This window comes from Pyxicephalus adspersus, chromosome 6 (genome assembly GCF_032062135.1).
Source record: "Pyxicephalus adspersus chromosome 6, UCB_Pads_2.0, whole genome shotgun sequence".
In the NCBI taxonomy this organism is placed as follows: Eukaryota; Metazoa; Chordata; class Amphibia; order Anura; family Pyxicephalidae; genus Pyxicephalus; species Pyxicephalus adspersus.
This window is the reverse complement of record NC_092863.1, coordinates 24,252,629-24,274,422: the sequence shown is the minus strand read 5'-3', so window position 1 is coordinate 24,274,422 and position 21,794 is coordinate 24,252,629.

Below are 21,794 nucleotides of genomic sequence, written 5' to 3'. Positions count from 1 at the left end.
AAACGCTTTTAGCACCAATAACTGCAACAGGGAACTGCGTATATATTTTTCTTTTTTTACTCCAATAAGTCACTAAATGCTTTCACCACTTCCTTACTTTACCATAACTGCAGAAGTGAACTGAGAATATATTTGTATTTTTGTACTGAAATATGTCACTATATATATATATATATATATATATATATCACGTCGAATATACACGTGTGTATATTTTTCTGGATATATATATTGATGGAATGACAGAGCTGTATAGTGGCTATTTAGATCCCCAAATAATCTTTCCCTGCACTTGTAAATCGCTTTTCTAGCACTGTCCCTAGCGCCTTCTGACGTCTCTTTTCTAGCACTGTCCCTAGCGCCTTCTGACGTCTCTCCCTGCACTAAGATGCTGTGAAATGATTCCTCCCAATCCCTTCCCTGCACTTGTAATTCGTTTTTCTAGCACTGTCCCTAGCGCCTTCTGACGTCTCCCCCTGCACTAAGATGCTGTGAAATAATTCCTCCCTATCCTTTCCCTGCACTTATAAATCGCTTTTCTAGCACTGTCCCTAGCGCCTTCTGACGTCTCTCCCTGCACTAAGATGCTGTGAAATGATTCCTCCCTATCTTTTCCCTGCACTTGTAATTTGCTTTTCTAGCACTGTCCGTAGCACCTTCTGACATCTCTCCCTGCACTAAGATGCTGTGAAATGATTCCTCCCTATCCTTTCCTTGCACTTATAAATCGTTTTTTTTAAAAAATTTTTATCACAATGAGGTTTCTCCTAGCGCCTGCACACATCTCTCCTTGCACTCAGAACGCTGTAAAATGTCTTATTCCAAGATGGCTGAGGCTATTTAAAGGGGTGTGACATCACAGGGCTGGCTGGCTGCTGATTGGCTGCATGCATGGCAGTATGGGTCATCCTGCCTTCCCAGAATTCCTTGCCCCATGTCCTCACACCTGTAGCCGCCATTTTAGAAAAAATTGCGATTCGTTTCAACGAATCGCGAGGAAATTCGGATTCGCTGCGAATCAATTTTTTTCTGAAATTCGGATTCCACTTCATCAGCTTCCATTCGCTCATCTCTAGTTGGAACATTAAATGACACTAAAGTGACATTAGTGTCCTACTATGCTCCTAATGAGAATCAAGTGCTATTTTTTGAACAGCTGATGATTTTGGTGTGAACAAATGTGCAAGGCTATTTGATGATGTGTGGTGACACCAATGTTCCACTAATACCAAGTATGGACAAGAAGAAAGTATCTATGGATTCTGCTGTTTACGGGGATAATACATTATCAAATAAATTGCTGGATTTGGTGAAATCTGAAATGTTGTCAGATACGTGGAGGGAACTACATCCTAAAGAAATGGAGTACACATATTTTTCCCATCCTCACCAACTATTTACCTGTATAGACCATATTTTAATACATCAAAAAGCATTGCCTTTGGTTTTATCTTGTGATATTTTGGTGATTTCATGGTCAGACCATGACGCAGTTTGGGCTACATTATCTTGCCTTTTTCCTAGGCCTGATATGTTTAGATGGTCACTTAATGACTCTTTTCTCAGTAACCCTGAGGTGGATCAAAAAATACAAGGGATTTTGGTTGGGTATTTTTCTTTAAACCTATGACATCACCGGTTGTGGTATGGGCGGCGCATAAGACTGTGGTTTAGGGGATGACTCATACAGAAAGCCTCACAGATCAAAAAGAAACGTAGGGCAAAAGTAATAGAGTTAGAACTAAATATGAAAAGCTGAGAGCGCAGTACAAAGCTCATTAAATAGGAGTATAAGATGACAAATGGAGAAGTCCGTACACAATTAAATCTTTGCACAGTATCTATTGCTGAGAAAACATTGAGATGGTCAAATAATACATTTTATAGATATAGTAATAAAATGCATACAATATTGGCAAATAGGCTGAGGTACTCGGAAAGATGCCCAAACACCTATAGACTTAGGGTAAATGGGATTGGTCCCACTAGCCATCCAATACATATATTGCAGGAATTTTATGAACATCTACAAAAACTGTACCAAACTCCTCATTCTTTCGATAAGAAAGCTATGGAAACATTTTTTCAGTTTATAAATCTTCCAAAAATGACCGCTAATAGAATAGAAATTATGGAAGCCCCTATTACTTTGTTGGAAGTGATTAAAGCTATTGGGGATCTTAAACCCAATAAGAGACCAGGACATGATGGGTTTACGCCAGTATATTATAAAAAATACCAGCAAATACTGGGATCTTACTTGGTGGAGACATTTAATGGGATTCTGAAAGGGGAAGCCCTTGATTCGAGCATGTTGGAAGCAGCCATTTGTATGTTACCAAAACCCTCTACTGATGCGATGAACTGGTCTAATTATAGGCCGATTTCTCTTCTTAATCTGGGTGCAAAGATTTTGGCGACAATACTGGCACCCTGATTGTAAGATAGTTTGAGTGACTTAGTGTTGGCTGACCAAACAGATTTTCTACCCAGACGACAAGCGGGAGATAGTACATCGAGGATATTGAATTTAATTCAACAAGCTAAACAAATCAAGACATCACCTTTTTTACTGAGCTTGGATATGAGTAAAGCTTTGATTCAGTGTCATGTCCATTTCTTATATCAATAATAAATAAATGGGGCTTTGGGGAGAACTTTTGTAAATGGGTTTCCTCACTGTATGACTCCCCTAAGGCATTTATACAGTATATAGGCTACCGTTCAGAATGTTTTCTATAGGCAGGGGTACCAGGCAGGGTTGCCCACTGGCGCCATTGCTTTTTGCTTCAGCAGTAGAACCCCTGACTATAGTTATTTGAAATAATGTTGACATTCAGGGTATAAAGATATACAGGGAACAACACAAACTCTGCCTTTTTGTGGATAATATTCTCCTTATTCTGACGAATCCCATGGTAACTTTGCCCAATTTGATGAAGGTAATGGAAGATTTTTTAGGGGAGCAGTGACTTTTAATGCAAGCTCGCCAGTGTCAAACTGCTGTGGATGCGCATCTCCAGAGGATAGATCATTTTGGTTAAAAACTTCCGCGCGAATACGCCAGGGCCTGGAATTTGGTTGATGAATCGATCGAAGGGCTCCGATTTTGGATCGCGAATACGAATGCGCGAGCGAGCTTCCAACTTTGCTTAGTGAATTAGCTTCAAAGACCGCATCCAGAGACTTGTGATTAAAGATGCATACTCTGAATAGTCTAAGGGTATTATTGATGTACCTCAGGGTTCAGTGTTGGACCTTTACTGCTTAAAATGATATGTTTGCAGATGACACAAAACTATGTATGGGAATTAAGTTGAGAAATGCGCATTAGGGGTCGCAAATCCGCCAAAATAAGGCGATTAGTTTTCAGCTGTGCGATTCAGGAGGATCTGTTAAGCTGTCAATGGTGAGGTCATAGCAATTAATTAGCGCATACCTGCTCCCTGTTTTGTGCGCATCTACAGTCCATTTCAGGTCCATTTGAATCTTTAATGTTCCATCTTCTTTTGGGTAAGTGCTACATTTTTATGTTACATTATACTTATTCACAAAATTTATTCATTTATTGTTACATTTGTTGCACTGTTTTCATACTTTTTGGTTTGCTTTGCAACACTGCAAACTAGTTTAGATCAAGCTGTATATATACCGTGTTTCCCCGATGATAAGGCAGGGCCATCAAATAAGACAGCCCCCCCTTTTTAGGTAAAAATGAAAAATAAGCCCCCCCCGCAAATAAGCCACCCACCGATTACTTACCAGAATCGAAATATTCAGTACAAATGTATGCATGGTTTCCACTCCAAACTGCTACTTGAACCCCCTGTTTGCCTTTGTCCCATTCTCAAAGTCACATTATCACATATTGGTATTTGAATGTATTATAAACATATTGCTTTTAGAAATAAATTGTCATGGTTTTTCTTTGTATTTTTTTTGTTTTATTTTATTTGCATTTGCACTCAGGTTTATTTGCTGCCACACAACTCCTCTGTTCATTTTTAGTAGTGTTATAGGCTTATTCTCATTGTGCTGTGCTGCCTGATCTTAGCCCTATTGTATACAAACACACTTCCACTTGCTGTCCAGACAGGCTGTCAATTAGTTGTCCAGCTGAGTTGCATACTCATTCCTCATTCTAACACACCTGCTCCACAACCCCCCGGCTTTTATGCAGAGCCTTGTTGTAATTATGCTTTGCTTCAGACCGGGGGTGATGCACAGCTGTCATAAGCCATGGAAGCTGCCCGAATCCTTTGTCAGCTGTAAAAAGACAAACATAATAAGTGTTAGTTCTTGGTATGGTAAGTGTTCTGTGGGTGCAGTGTAAAACTAGAGTTTTTTACAAAGGTTGTTAAGGGTTGTGCTCTTCAGTCACTTTATTGCTTTTTGGTTGTTAGGAGCCATTGTTACTACTGACTACCACTGACTATCTGAAAGTTAGTTCTTCCCCGATGCTCCCAATATTGTACAATATTTATAAAATATTTGCTAAATTAGATGTTAACACAAAATATGACATATATACAATATAGGTCATAGCCTGGCATTCTAACAATGCGAAGGGACATAGCAACATAATAGGTGTCTTTATGATGTTAGTACAGTTAGTTGTATTACAGTAATGACATAACACATTACCTCTTAACCAGCCCTCAGGCATTTCTTCAGAGATGAATTTCTAGTAGAGGGCTGTCTGACGCAGGATATAGGCATCATGGCATTATCCTGGGAAACCTGTGCGTTTATGACCTTCATAAAAACCCTGGAAACTGTAGGCTGGCTTAGTCTACAAATTAAGGCCGAGGAGGTTTGAAAGATACCCCTTCCTAAAATATAGAGAGTGGCCAAGAGCCTGGTCATTCCTGGCACAGCCTGGCTTTCTCCTGGAGCAATTTTAGCTTCCAGCAAGCTGTACAGGTCATGGGTGACCTGGTGGAACAGGCGGAAACGTCTTTTGACATCCTGGTCACGTATATTATCCAGGTGGCCACACTCCAAGAAAACGCGTGGCTCCCGGACTCGTCGCAGTAACCAGAAGAGTTGTGTTTGTTGCCACAACTAGTGTTGTTGTTCGAATTCGGGTTGTCCTAATGTTCGACCCGAATATGACTGATCAAATTCGGGTGGACACTACCCGCATTTTGCTGGATTCGAAGCCCCGAATTCGACCCTCCCACAATGCCTAGGGACCCCCACCATGATGCTTAGGGCCCTCCAATAAAAGCAGGGATGCTCCCCTCCATGTTTTTTGTGGCACGCAGCCGATTGGCTGTCTGTCACTGCATGCCACACAGGCAGCCATTGGCCTATATAAGGCCAGGGCGTGCCTGCATTTACCACTCCTGACAGAGATTTGCTAGCATCACAACCTTTCTGTGCTGCTTGGCTTGCTTTGTCAAAATGAAAAAAAGTACTTTACTTTGTTAGACTGTGTCACAATCACACTATTAGTCAGATAGATTGTTGTATTGTACAGTATTGGTGCAGTCCTGAAATCTACTGTACTCAGATAGGTAGAGTGTTTCACTGTTAGCTAGCTAGATAGATAGATAGATAGATAGATAGATAGATAGATAGATAGATAGATAGATAGATAGATGATAGACTGCGTGCACAGTATCACACTTGTACTGAGGGACAGACACACAGACACAGTGTATACTGCAGTATATAGTTTGTATACTGTGCTGCATATTACAAGCGTCACCACTGAAGCAAAGTGCTGCATACAACACACACAGCGCACTTGCATTTTTTGTGTCAACTCCCCCCCTCCCCCCAATAAAAAAATCCACTTACTGTACAAATTTACATATACATTTAGCATATTCGCTACAAAGTATTTTGCAGGGTGTCAAGCCACAAAAAAAAATTCTACAATGTCTGGCCAAAGAGAAAAGGGCAGCTTTGGCAGGGGTGGCAAGCAAAGCAGAGTGAGTTTGATTTTAGCTGCAAACCCAAGAACAAGAAGCGCTGCTGTTGGTGGTGGGCATCCATTATTGCCACACCATGAACAAGACGTAGTGGAGTACATGACCCAGCCTGGGTCAAGTGATTGTACCCCCTCTTCATCCCAGTTCCAGACACAGGCCTTACAGGTGTCCCAAACAGTCCATGATACACCTGTTCCTCCTAGTTGTTCATCAGCAGCTGGAAAGTCACGTGTACAGCAGTATGTAGAGGAGTCCCACCGAGGGGTTGGAGAGGCAGAGCTACAAGCATTCCTTCGAGATGCTTAGTTGTTTCAGTCATCTGACGAAGAGAGTCAGTTCACAGGCTTTCCCCCCACTTACTTTTCACCAGGACACTCTGAGCCAGATGAGCCAATTCAAACTGGCTCCAAAAGGCCGCTGCTTCCTTTCGGCACATACAGGGAAACTGTCTCCTATGATGATGATGATGATGATGATGATGATGTCCTTAAACCGACATGGGGAGAACAAGGAGATCATCATAGGCAGGAAGAAGAGGAGGAGGAGGAGGAAGAAGAGGAGGAGGAGGTTGCAGAGCGCCCTCAAGGGGGAAGAGGGAGGAAGAGGGTAAAAGCTGCCACACTCTGCATTCTTCAAGTACCAGTGAGGCAAGTCATAGACGTAAATCGTCAGAAGCTGTCACCACAGCTGTTCCTCAACAACCGCGGACCGCCACCACGAGCACCAGCTCCAGAGCACCTTTCGGCCCAGTTAGATGTTCGCCAGTGTGGGCATTTTTTAATGTCCATAGTGATGACAACACTATGGTCATCTGTAAACTGTGTGCTCAACACTTGAAACAAATCAAAAACCCAAACAATCTTGAAACAAGTTGCATGAGCACTCGTTTAAAAAGCCACCACCAAGTAACCTGGCGGGAACACCTGGTCAAAGCACAGAGCTCTGTGCAACCACCTCAGCCCAAGAAGCAAGCTCAAACTGCCCGATCTTCCTCCGCTGCCTTTCCTCCTTCTGCCACCAAAGGTACCCGTGCTGCTGCCAGCAATTTGAGTGGGGTATGTAGCCGAGCATTACCTTTTTCAGGCTCCACCAGCGGTGAGCAGGAGCTCCAATGCAGATCGGCTGCTGTTTGTCGCATTGCTAGCAGTCAAGACCAGGCATCATTGCCATCCCCCACAACTTCTACCCCATCCTTCAATCTTTCTGTGGTTAGCATTAGCAGCATCCAACCTTCCATCCCCCAGATGCTGGAGTGCAAGAGGAAATATGGCCCAAATGACCAAAAGTGGAGGGCCCCCCTTTCATTTATGTGGAGGGGAAATATTTGTCCCGGTTTCAGTTTGTGGCAGGTTTTTCGCCATTGTTTGTCACGTCTGGGGGTGGAAGCAAAAGAATACTCTTCGCATTCCTTTCGGATTGGGGTGGCAACAGAGGCGACCAGGTGGGGGTGGGGGATGAGGTTATCAGAAAAATTGGGCGATGGGAATCGAAAAGGTTTCAATTGTACATCAAGCCTCGTTTGTTATAAGGCACATGGAGGGGGTAAGTTAACGTTGTTCTTGGGGCTGGCATTGTTCATTTTGTATTTTTAGGTGGTACACATGGCCTGGTTTGGATCCTCCGACATTCTTACGCATGGTGGGGTGTCCAGAGGGCGGAGGTTTGGATGGATGGTCGGCAATTGGAAGTACCCAGGTTGGAAGGAACAGTGCATTGGATTGGGATTTTTGCAATGCTTCGGCATCGGGTGGTGTCAGACGTTAGGAAGTTTGCAGGGCTGGATAGGCCTCCAAATGTGTTGGTAATACACGCCCGAGCTAATGATATGGGGAGCTGGAGCCGAGCGGTTGGACTTTCCGGGTATGATAACTGTGTGGTCAGATAAAGTGAGGAGAACAAGTTGGAGGGGTACGAGATCAGTGGAGAGAATTAATAAGGCTAGGATTAAGGAATAAAGCAATAAAGAGATTGGCAGGTTTGTGGTGAAAAATGGTGGGCCGTTGTGAGGCATGGAGCTTGAGGTGGAGACATGGCGCTACTTGTGTCGGGATGGCGTACACTTAAATGCAAAAGGTTGGAACCTGTGGTTTTTGAGGCTTCAGGACGGAGTGCAGCGGGCCCTTCCAGTGTGGAGGGGCACTCAAGGGTGAGGGGTCACTCTTGTGTGCTGTGGCAGTTGAGGTCTGGTGGAAGGTAAGTGTCCGGGGGTAATTTTGTGGAGAAGGGGCATCCAGGATGGTGGCGGTGCCTCCTTAAGTTGGTATGGTGTAGGCCCCTATTATTTCAATGGCAAGATAATTTATGTTTGGTATTTTGGGGGGTATTGGGTATATAAATTATTATGTTAAAAGGGGGTGGTAATATTTCAGTTATGTATATGTTAACATTACCAAATTATTATTTATAAAGTATTTATGCAAATTTTGTATGTTGGTTATTTATTTATGTTAATAAACGGCTGCTTGCCAGCCAATTTTAAGTCCATTAAAGTAGTAAGTGTGTTCTTTTGGGATTTGAGGTTAAGGGGGAAGGTTTGCAAGTTGTGGGGGTGGTGAGAAAGGGGGATGTGAGTTAAGTGGGATTGGGGGTGGTAAGAACTGGGCAAAAGGTCCGCACTACCCCAGTCATGTATAGGAAAACAGAAACACACAAAACTGTAAGCTGGAGTTGATCCATAAACATATCTAAAGCCAATACATTTTTTTTTCAGTTTGGATTTAGTGATAGTGGGGTTAGTTGCTGATATTTCTTTTTTCTTTTTATTTTCAGCTCCTGTTCCACAAGGAATGAGAGGATACTGAAGCAGACTGATTTTTTACACCAAGGTTTTATTTATTTTGCCTTTTTCCAAATGTACCACAGAATACAAGTGTATTTATTATTTAAGTACTTTGGGACTTATGGAGGCATTTGGAGTATGAACTATAAACAGGATTGTTTTACAAGGTATAAAGGAGACAACTGGTAACTGCCAATATCCACTAGATAATGAAACTATTAAAGAATTTGGTGACAAAGAGGAAAAAATACATTTAATCTGCTTTATTGCCTACACAAAAGCCAAGAATAAACATGTACTGTATATCAGTTTACCAGTCCTTAAACGTAGTGGCTGTACTTGATTTTTTTTTGTTTTTTGCAGACTAAGTACATTTTCTAGAAGCACAGAACATACCTGTCGATCTTGGTAGTAATCTTTGGCCTTGTAACTTTCTGTGCACTAAACTGAAATCACAAACATTATAAGCTACCCTCTGTCAACTACAGAACACCCAGGTCTAGTCACCAGCGACCATCTTAATGGTGGAAGTATTTTTCCTCCCTTTGTCTGCACATCCAGCAAGGAGAATATAGAAAATGACATCACAGTAATGGCATTACTAAATATTTGTAAAGATCTCATTGGACTAGCAGTAAGAGACAGCAATGCCTTAATCATACATGACAAACATACAGCTATGAGGCACACTCACATGCCAGGAAGTGCTCTGCTTAATTTAAGGAGAAAATTCAAGACAAAAAATTTTCCAGTAGTACCAGATGTACCTAGATGCACAGTTTAGTCCAAGTCCAAGTAAAAATCCCTAAGGTGCGGCAATTCTGGTAAGTATAATTCATTAAAAAAATTCTAACATATTATCAGCTCATTTAAAAGTGCCTTTTATTTTTTACATGCTTTCAAAGCAGCAAGAAAACTTCAGGTCATGCGGATGTCTAGAAATATATAAGGACAACAAAACAGAGAAATATAACATCAAAAAAGTTTTACAAATGTATCTGAAAAGTGCCTCCTTCCATTATCCTTTCCAAATAGGACCTAAATATGCTGGAGAATGTTAACATACAGTGATTAGTGTACCCATTAAAGGTCAGATCTTTTAAATTATGCATGTGATGTTTAATATTTCATATCACAAATGTTACACTTGGATACACTTTTCTTTAAAAATAATATTGTGTTTTTATGTTGTATTAAAAGCATGCCAGCTCTCAGCACTGCTTGAATGCAAACTCATTTACCTACCAGCTAAGAGCTAGAACATTTTGGCATGGCGGAATGGTGGCCCTTTTGTAATTATATATTTACATACAAACACTTATAGCAGACCTCTGGGTTTGGCCTGCTCTAGTGCTAAAAGCTCCATGCTCCCCATCACTAGTCCATCTTCTTCTGCTTCTCTATTGTTTCTACTGTTCCTATTCTATAGTTGCTATTAGAGAGCACTGTAGACCTTTAGGTTTACTCTAACAAGGTTCATCCCAGAGATACTTTAGGAAAGCTGGTTTAGACAGGACTCAAACGAGCAAGGTAAATGCTGTGTACATAGCTGAGAAAGCCATATTTTTTTTGATACCCATATGCGCAAGCAAGAAGTTACATCAAGTCAAATTGTCCTGACACATGTCATTGTTTTTTGTTAGATATCAACAAAACTAATTATTTAGGCATAAAGAAATTAATAAATTAAATATAAAACACAAAAATCAGTCTAAACAAGAATACATAAATAAATCAAAAATACTGAAAATGCAATAATTCGGTATACTGTATAGTAATATATTTTTCTAAAACACCTCCCTAGTGTGGTAAATTTTAAAACAGAGTCCAACATCACATACCTATAGACAAAACCACATAAATATATTTTGTATTGGATTGGATACAGGACTTTTTATTGAATCCAATACAAAATATTTGAATTTCCCGCTACGACCCCGTCGACGGGCGCATGCACTGACATCATCAGGAATCGCCGAGGAACGCGTAAGCGAACGCCAGGTGTTTTAATTCTTTCTGAACTTCTGTACTTCCATGCAAAAAGTGTTAAATTTTTTGCATGGAAATTTATTTTAGATAATTCACCGAATTACCGCATAACTCACCGAAATAAATACAGCTTTTTTGTGTTGAGTTCAATGCAAAGTTTTTTGAATTTCCCGTCCTGCCTCCCGCCAGCACCGACGCATGCAGCGACGTCACCGGGAAACCCCGGAGATCGTCACTGCACACGCCAGGTGAAGAAAGAAGACAGAAGACGTCTCCTGAGGAGTTGCGGGGACAAGGTAAGTTTTTTTTTCAGTTGTAATCCGATATGACAATCAGATTGCAATGTCAGGCATGTTTATACTTTTAGCTACCCCGACCTTGGTTCGGGGTAAACGATAGTAGCAAGTTTACTTACCCCGAACAAAGGTCGGGCTAACCGCCCAGGTGGTTAATAAACGGCTTGTCAGCCATTTTAAGTCCAAGTTTGTGTTGGTCTAATTTTTGGAGAGGGTATGGGGGGTGGTTGGCAAGAAGGTTGGAGGGGGTGGTTGGTAAGGAGTGACGGGTAAAAGGTCTGAGTTTACCTTGTCAAGTCTGCATCTTACTTGCTCTTCTTGCAATGTCACAAAGCACCCTGAGTCACAAATCATAGCTGAGATACTAGAACTTTTTTTTTGTTTTATGTTTCAGGTCTACAAAACTGAACACCACAAAAGTATATGTGGCCCTAGTAAATGTTGTCTCTCATTTAGTAAAAATGTCTTATTTAACATGTGTTAACTCGAAACAATGTCAAGGTAAAACTCTCAACTATCAGAACAGTTTTGCAGCAGATGAGTTGAATTTTTCATGCTTTATAGAATTCCACTTTCCCTTATTGTTTGACAGCTCTTAAGCTGTCAAACAATAAGGGAAAGTGGAATTCTATAAAGCATGAAAAATTCAACTCATCTGAGCATTTTTTCCAAAGAGAAATCATAAAGAATAAATAATGCACACATGCAATATTCATATTTTTATTTTGTGACCTGGATTCTCAATGCTGTGTGATTTTAAAGGGGGAGGTAGCGGTGAAGTAGTGGGTTTGCTGCAAGTAGTTGAAGGTGGTGGGGGTGGGCAGGTGCCCGGACAAGAGGTGTTGGGGACGTGGCCAGGAGGGAGGTTTACGTCCGTTTTAGGAGGCCCTTGGGGGACGCAGAAGCAGATTTGGAGAGGTGAGTACATGGACCTAAAAGACCAAGAAGAGAGCCGAAAAAGTATCAGCTGATACACCATCTGTCACTTCAGGGTCGGTGAATGATGCCATTGACCAGGAGTTGTGCTCTGTGTCATACACATAATTTGACTGGCTGCTGAACTGTATGAGAAAAAATTGCCAGGGGACCCTTCTCGCTAAGACTGATATTGAACCTGCCTTTCTGTTGTTGCCGGTTCATGGCTGTGCGTAGGAAGGGGCAATCTTTGGGGATTGGTGCTTGACCATGGGGTGTCCTGCACACTGTTTGAGACCTTTAGCCTTTTTCTGGAATGGGTGGTATTGAAAGTGTCAATGGTGCAGTTCATTCACCCACCGGGAGTGGCAACTTGTAGAGTACTTTTGATGACTTTTCAGTTCATGGCAGAACGTTTTGGGGTCCCAGTGGTTGGGGACAAGTCGAAGGGGCCCTTGACAGAGATGGTGTTTCTAGGGATCACTAACGATAGGGAAGCCTTGGAGTGCAGGCCGCAGGCTAACAAGTTTTTAGCTTTGCAGGAGGAGGTCACCAAGGCATGTGAACAGAAAAAAGATTGCTTTGAAGGAGCTGCAGTCATTTTTAGGTAAGCTCAACTTTGCATGCCGGATCATGCCGATGATGAGCCTTTTTGCAAGACCGTTGGGGGCTACCACCGCAGGGGTAAAGTTGCATGTCGCATTTTATTAAATTGAGCAAGGACTTGCAGGAAGATTTGGAAGTGTGAGAAAAGTTTTGTTGGAATACAATGGTAAGTCGGTATGGATGGAGGGCCAGGTGGAGAATGCGGACTTAGACTTTTAAACAGATCCAACAGGATCATTAAGGTATGGGGCTTAGGGATGAGCGAGAAGGACTCTGACAGTCTTGCGAAAATTTCATTGAACTTCCGATGGGTCCACGAAATTTCAGCGAACCGATTTCGCGAATTCCAATAAAGTCAATAGGCCAACTTTAAACATTATTAACAAAGCTCATATACATGTTAGAACCACCAAATTTAGGTATGTGTAGGAGAACAGTGGCTACAAGGGAAAAATACAAAAGTTCCAAAAGACCTTGTGGTTTTCCAGAAAATGGCAGGTAAAGTGACAGCAGGCAAGTAGGATTTTTGCGTGATGTACAGCATACAGAAGGAAGCAAAAACATTAGGACATTGAGAAAGTGTGGCGCTACATGTGAACTCTGCCGTCAAAACAGCAGGAGACTGCATTGCTAGCTGACATTAGGCAAAAGGATGGAGGACCAGAGATGAAGCGTGGGTCAGCGAGAGCCGTAGCAGTTTGTGGCCTTTGGTCAGCTATCGCCAGGGAGACTGCATTGGTAAGTGTCATGGAGAGCATTGTCAATGCCACCCAGAAGTGTGTAAAACAATTTTAGTAAATGGAGTACTGACAGGCAGCAGCAACAGCAGGAGGAGGAAGTGGTGGGCCCTGAGAAGGAGCGGCGACCGCATTGATAACTGCCATCTAGAGCTGTGTGTAGTGCATTGTCAATGCCACCCAGAAGTGTGCAGTTTTACTGAATGGAGTACTGACAGGCAGCAACAGGAGGAGGCGGTTGGCCCTGAGACGGAGCGTGGACAGCACTGGTAACTGGCATCTAGAGCTTGGTGTAGGGCATTGTAATTGTCACCCAGAAGTGTACAATTTTACTGAATGGATTACTGACAGGCGACAGCAGGAGGAGGAGGTGATGGGCCCTAAGAAGGAGCCAGGACCATATTGGTAATCTTTGGTAAATAGGCACAGGTATCAAACACTAAAATAACTGTATTTATTTTATGGTAGGACAGAAATTTTACTGTACCAAACAGTCTTCTTTGGTAAATAAGAACAGGTATGAAACACTAAAATATCTGTATTGGCACTCCCCGATGTTTGCAATCCGCCTAACTCACACAGCAGAAGCTGCAGAAGACTGACATTTATTTACATTAATTTCATTACCATTTCTATATGGAGTCCACTTCTGGTGAATGTTTTCTGAGCTGTATTATTGGGAAGACTATTAAAAATAGTAAAAAATGTAAAAATTACAACCATTAATGAAAGATTTCAAGGACTTTTACTTGGTGTTCATGCAGAACACACTGTTGCACATTTATTTTACAGTAGGCCAGAAATTTAATTTTACCAAATGGTCTTCTTTAGTAAATAGGAACTGCAATTGACTTTATTTAGCTTTAGTGAATGTACAGTGTGAAAAAAAGATGACTAACAGTGTCTTCACTAATACACAATATAGATTACACTAAATGAGCTGACTGCTGACAATTTAACAAAACTGACTAGCAATGTGTGGCACAACACATTGCCCCTGATTCATCAAGCAGAATCGGATTATCGGTCGCGCATTCGTATTTGCGATCCGAAATCGTACGCGATCGCGCTATTCAGCAACTGGAAAAGATCGCGGCCGGAGCCGCACATCTCCGGCAGCTTTACACTGGCGCAGATGTGGTGCAGCGGGCGCCTCCCCTGGGGATGGCTCCTCCGCTGGGGATGGCTCCTCCGCTGGGGATGGCTTCTCTCCTGGGGATGGCTTCTCTCCTGGGGATGGCACCTGCTCCTCCTTCTCCACATCCTGGGGGATGGCCAGGCGCCTGTGTGGGCACTGGATTATTGGCAGCTGGCGTGATGGAGAGTTGGCTGTAATAACAAAATCAAATATACAAAATTAATAAGGGTAGTAAAATATAGGAAGTGAAAAACAAACAGTTCTAGGCTAAACTATACTTCTTTACACAAACAACAAACATTCTAAAACACCAGTCAATGTGGTTGATTAGTAGCTAGTAGGATCCTCAACATTTCAAGTAGTTCCAAACAAGGGTTTAGGACATGTGAAGGATTAAACATGGCGAGTTCTTAGGCTGAGGAATATGAGAAGCAGCGTAAAAACACATTGCAATGTGTTTCAAACATGCATGATGCAAAAAAACACATTGCAATGTGTTTCAAACATGCATGATGCAAAAAAAAACACATTTCTAACATAGACAAAAACAGGCTTATTCTAGTAAAAATAACCCCCCTCCCTGCCCCCCAAAAACTTTCCAAAAAATCACTTACCTTAATAAAGCGCAGGTCCCTCTCTCCAAACAACAGGCGCGGCATGATGTCCCTCTCCAACTTCCTGATTAACTCCCGCCTACTGCAAAATGTGGCCATGCCACGCATTTGCACGTACGCCTGCTGTATGCGCATCTGTACCCGCTTGTAGTCAGTGTTCCGTTGTTGCGCATAGTTATGCACATATATTTTATATTAATACTTTTTGTATATATTTTTTATTATGTTTCACTTTGAGCCAAACATATGTTGTTGTTTTTCAAGCCTTTCAGGATGTTTATTCAATGTAAGAAATATCCAATGTATATCTTCCAATAGCAAATCCGAAATCATGGAAAGAAATAGGCAATCTTTGCAAAGTGAAGCAATATGGTCCAAAAAGCCCTCTTTGCCTATTTCTCTTTTGTATGTATATGTACACACATCTAAATGTATACATACATGTTTGGCGTTATGTGCACTCATGTCTATACATACATGAGTGCATATGAAGCAAAACATGCAAAATACACAAAAAAAAATACAAACTTACCTTAATGAGGACTGCAAAAGTGCAGTGCATTTTTCTACTGATAAAACCACACCCTTATATATGCTCAAATTTAAGCGCACAGGTGATAGAAATTCACTTGCAATTAGCAATTGCGCAGTCTGTCAAAATGGGCTTTTTTTTGGCAATTGTTCATTTCATTATTATTGATTGATATGATCTTTAGATCTGTAAAAACATGCCCTTATATATGCTCAAATGTAAGCGCAGAGATGATAGAAATTTACTTGCGCAGTCTGTTACAATTGATCCTTAGAGATGTAAAAACACACCCTTATATATGCTCTAATATGATCCTTTAGATATGTACAGCAGTAAACAGATATTCCACTATAGTAGTCCACTAATATATATATATATATATATATATATATATATATATACACACACACACACACACACACACACACCTCCAATCCTGCCTTGGTGTCACAATAAATATACACATATATATATATATATATATATATATATATATATATATATATACACACACACACATATACATAGGAAGCAAACAAAAGAACCTGTGTGTGCTTGTGACTTTTGTGGGAAAATCTAGTCCAATGGCAAAGCCGAGGCTTCGCGCGAACAGTCGCAAGATTTACCCGCAGGCCGCTCCTCCGATCAGGAATCGTAAGCTTTTATATAGGCGCCTGTATAGAGGAGTTGAACTCGGTTAACACTTGCCTAACAGAAAAGAAATGTCATTTTAAAATATGCTTTTTCTTAGCGCATATAGATGTTTTAAACATTTGAAAAGCACAAACATTTTTTTAGGGCTTAGGGTAATATGTGTGCTATTAGAAAGAATGCTTTTTTAGCCGAACAGTGACTTTTAATGCAAGCTCGCCAGTGTAAAGCTGCCGGGGATGCGCAGCTCCGTCCGCGAGCTCATTTAGTTGCTGAATTGCGCAACGGCTTCTGATTTCGGATCGCAAATACGAATGCGCGAGCGACTTTCCGATTTTGCTTGATGAATCAGGGCCATAGACGGCAGAGATCAAGACATAATCCTGCCCTTGTACAAAGCATTGGTCAGACCACGTCTGGAATATGCAGTCCAGTTTTGGGCACCAGTTCACAAAAAGGACATTGTGGAATTGGAGAGAGTGCAGAGAAGAGCAACTAAACTAATAAAAGGATTTGAGGAACTCAGCTCTCATGAGAAGAAATTAGCTGAACTGAATTTTCTCTCTCTTGAGAAGAGACGTATAAGGGGGGATATGATCACCCTGTATATATATATAAATTGTCCATATGGAGAACTCCCTTCCCAAATATTCACTTTGAGATCACTGCAAAGAACAAGAGGTCACTCTTTGGGTCTGGAGGAAAAGAAGTTTAGGCTCCGGATAAAGAAGAGGCCCCCTCAGGAAGTAGTTTTAGCCAAATACTTTAGATTGCTTTAAGAAAAAGCTGGATTTTTTTCTAGAAGCACAGAATATAACTAACTGTAGGTGATAGCTTTAAAGTAAAAATAACAATAACAATAACAATTCATTGTTCAGGGAACAGCCGATTGCCTGATGGAATAAGGAAGGAATTTTTTTCCTGTTTTGGAGCAAATTGTACCAGGATTTTTTTTTTGCCTTCCTCTGGACCAACTATGTCCATAGGGTTTTATATCTGGTATATGTTTATTTCACTAGTGGTTAAACTTGATGGACTTATGTCTTTTTTCAACCTGACCCACTATTTAACCATGATTATTAGGTCATCTGTCTACCCAGTTAAGAGAAAGAGGTATTCTAACCTTTGACATCAACTGTCATTGTACTTTGAAAATGCATGTTTTAACCTCTAAATTATATATTCATTTTGCAGACAACAAAGTCTGAGAAGCAAGTTCCATAAAAAAAAATATAAAAACAGTCACACTCATAATGAACAGGTAGGAACACACCACCTAACGATTTCAAGTTCAAATTTTCTATTGAGGGGGTGTGACCATTGCATGAAAATAACCTATGGTGCTTACTGGCTGAAGAGTGGCAATGTGTGGAAACTGCAAAACTGGTAGTAGCTTGCATAGCCCAATCTGTACTCTCTCCCTCCATATCCATCATGACTTGAAGACAAACAGAGCACCGCAGTCAGTTATCCCACCCCACCCACAACAAAAAAATACACCACACCAAATTTTGATTATATGACCCGTAGGCATTTTATTACACTAGTAAATTAATCATTTAAATAAGCATAATAAATAAATAAATAAATAAAACACCAATAACAAACCAAGTTCCCTCCTTTCTATTAACCCCTTTTGGGATCTGCGCCACCAAGATATGTATGCTCCCAGCCGCGTCATGTAAATGGGCTCAGGAACGATATCACCACAAAGCACAGTCCTACTACATTACCACTATAACTATGATTCTTAACACACACCTTTTTGGGGATTCCACACCAAAGGCGAAATTTCCCACCCCCATTTAAAACACTACCCAAACCAATTTTCTATCGAGGACCTTACCGCCAAAGCACTACAAGCAACACACCTCACACTTATGCGCTATGCCACACCTTCGAAGGCCTTTGCACCCTGTCCTAAATATCCAGACACAAGAGATCCATACCCTCATTCGTCTTACTCTGGGTCTGGAAGAAATTTGCCACAGATCGAGCCCTCATCCATTGAGCCCTCGCCACCACAGCAGACCATACCACCACCAATTGCCAAAAGCTGCTTGTTGTGCCCTGCCACACACATACGAGTGCCCTGCGATCCAGACTAGACATGGATTAACACCTAAAATAGAAGAGTGTATACACCATCAGTACCCTTACCACATTCCCCCCCCCAACCAACCTTTCACAGGAGCAGCTCAGGCCGAATTTATGAAGGAAAACAATGCAACTTCCAGCTCCCAAATTTTTTATTCAAGTCGTTCCAAAAAAACCCTATAATGCCACCTCTGTAGCAGCCCTAATTCTGAAGGAATGAGATGAATATTCCCTCATATCCAACCCCTCGGCCACCAAACACTTACTAAAAAAATCCAAATTCTTGTATTTTCAAATTCATAACATATTGTAGAACAAATAGTATTTGCTTACATATACAATTATTGCTAGGCATGACCTCATTCCTTGAGGTTCAATAGCTGCTTGCTAGACATAAAATATCTACTTGGTAGTTAAGCTGTTTCTAGAAAACACGTAAAATGTTTTGCAAACCGTATGTGCCCGTACACAGATAGGTGCAGGTGTTTTGCACACAGCCCTGAGCTTCCTCAGGGGAAGCGTTGTGCTTATTGTAGTGGTTTGCGGGTAATCTAGATATATTTATCAAACATAGAGAAAATGTCAATCAGAAATCAGAATATTATGCTGTAAATCAAATCTTGCTATTTTGAAGATATTAAATGTAATTCCAAAACCTATGCACATTAATACATCAAAATATGGGAAAATAGGTCTGACGTAAGAGGGGAACATCTGAAATCACATTTATATCCAATAGTTGAATATAGATTCCATATCATAATTAATTAAAGACAGATCAAGGACATATCCCACAGTTGACTATACAATATAGAAAATTGCAAGTCATGTGTAGATCTTACAGACTATATCTGTTATTGTGCAGTTAATATTCAATCAATTATATTCAAGAATCACAAAGGAATATTTAGGAAGTTTAGGAATGAGGTAACTTATATACTCCTATAATCAAAACATTTGAAGTAGGTCATCTATGCTCTTTTCAAAAATAACAGTTCCTTGTGTAAGAGGTTCTCTAAGTGTAAAAAGGAAAAATAAGCCAATATATATATTTGTTACTTTTATATAACTGTTACTTTTGAAAATTGCATAGATGACCTACTTTAAATGTTTTGATTATAGGAAAATGTAAGTTACTTACATTACCCATGTCCAGCAAGCAGCTATTAAATCTCAAGGAATGAGGTCATACCAAACAATAATTGTGTATGTAAGCAAATACTATTTGTTCTACAATATGTTATGCATTTTCAAAATTTAAGAGTCTGTTTGCCAAAGAAACCCTGCCTGTCAATAGTGTTTATGTATAAATATTTAAATCTCGGGGTTTCCCAAGTAAGGTGGTATACATTTATTTACACATTCCTCCGCTGTCTTCCCCCAAAACCCTCCCCCCTCTTTTCATTACTTAAAAAAAATATCCAAAAACTGATACCGCGACAAGGGGATGCCATCCTTATGCAATTACTATAGACCACCACCCTCTGGTTGCACTTGGTGCAAAACTCCCCCACTGCCGCCACTGGACACAATATTCCGCCATCACCATCAGCCAACGTAACAACCTCCCCAACTGATCTGTTGTGGACAGTGAGATTCTTAGCATCACATATCTTGCAGACCATACCACATCACTCACATGTAGGCCTCCAAAGCTGTTTGTTGCCAGCTTTCCAACTCTCCAATACGCAAAGCCCCAAAAAATGCCAACACAAAGACTGCCCTAAACAGCAGCAACTCAAACCTTGATCTACAAATCCCTGCTAAACTCCCCAGGACCACCCCCAACAAAACTCAGCGACACCAGCCTCCTTTTACCTACCACCCTCCTTTCCCTTCGGAAACCTTTCACTGCCTGTCTTATCAAAAATTCCTTTGTGAGATCCTGCATCCCGCAAGAAGGCCAGCTCCACTAGTCTCCTGTATAACACCGCGACCGACACCTCTTTCTCAAAACATCTACAAAAGAAGTATACCATAATATGAAAAAATTCCCCTTCCCGCTTTGCCTTTTTGCACTCTTTACAAAATCTTCTCCATTCCTCCTTGACTGCAACATACGCCTGCAATGTTGCTCAACTCATGGATTGCTTAACCCTACCGGCTAGGATCCCAAGGCTATCTTCCATACCTCTGGGGGGCAAGGAATGCCCTGATGCTCTGCTTCTGTTGCCTGTCATCAAAAAAAAAATGGTCCCACTGAAACCGAGACAAAGAATCCCCAATTGTATTACCTGCACCCGTAATATGCACAGCAGAAATTGCAATGTTCAAAGCCAACGCAAAACCAAATGTCTCAGCAGCCGAATAACCAGAGGAGATAAGGCTGTAAATGCATTCACAGCCTGCACCACCCACAGGTTATTACAGCAAAACCGAACCTGTTTGTGGCCCAATGCCCTACCCCATAATTTCACCATGACAACTATGAGGAACAGTTCCAGCACCGCCAAGTTTTTCAGTAATCCAAATGCCCGCCGCTCCTATGGCCATGGCTCCGCACTCCATGCCCCTTGGCAATACGCCCCATTAGGGATGAGCCAGAGAGATTTGTAATTTCGATCTCACGGTGAATCGGGCCTTTCACGCTTACCGAACATGTAAGAGAGAACGACTTCGTGATTCGTCATGAGGTTGTGTTCCTGCCGAAGGAGCGAGGGAAAAATCAGGGGGCGGTAATGGCGACTATTACCGGTGGGAAACGCAGCTGGAAGAGAATCATTTGCTCCCAGGATGCACAGCAAGGCCCAGCAGCCAATCAGGGGAGATATGAGCACAGGCATATTTACAGGGAAGGAGGGAGGGGTTAGTCACTCCATCTTGTGTTCTGTGTGAAGGATAGAAGCAGGGAGAGAAGTGGATTGTGACAGGGACAGTTTGGGAGCCTTCTGTATATCTGTATATATAGAGATATTTCAGTTTTTGATGCTACCTGTAGGGATGAGTGAGGTAAATTTGTAAGTTCGATCTCGTGGAGAATCAGGCCGTTTTTGCTTACCGAACATTTAGGCAAAAACAGCCTTGTAATTCACCATGAGGTCGTGTTCTTGCCGAACAAACGAGGGAAAATGCAGGGGGCGGGAACGGCGACTATTTCCTGTGGGAATGGCACAGCTGGGAGCGAATCATTTCCCCCCCAGGATGCACAGAAAGACCCAACAGCCCAATCAGGAGAGATCTGAGCACAGGCAAATTTAAAGGGAAGGAGGGAGGGGTTAGTCACTCCTTCTTGTGTTCTGTGTCAGAGAAAGAAGCAGAAAGAGAAGTGCATTGTGACAGGGACAGGTTAGGAGCCTTCTGTATATTTTGAAATATACAGATTGTGCAGTTTTTGATGCTACCTCTTGCTATCTAGCAAAAAAGGCAGAAACATTTCTGTCCTACTATCCAAAAAAAAACAGATATTTCATTCTGATAGCACTTGCTATCTATCAAAAAAGCCAGAACAATATCTGTATTCCTCTCAAAAAATACAGATATTTTATTCTGGTCCCACTTGCT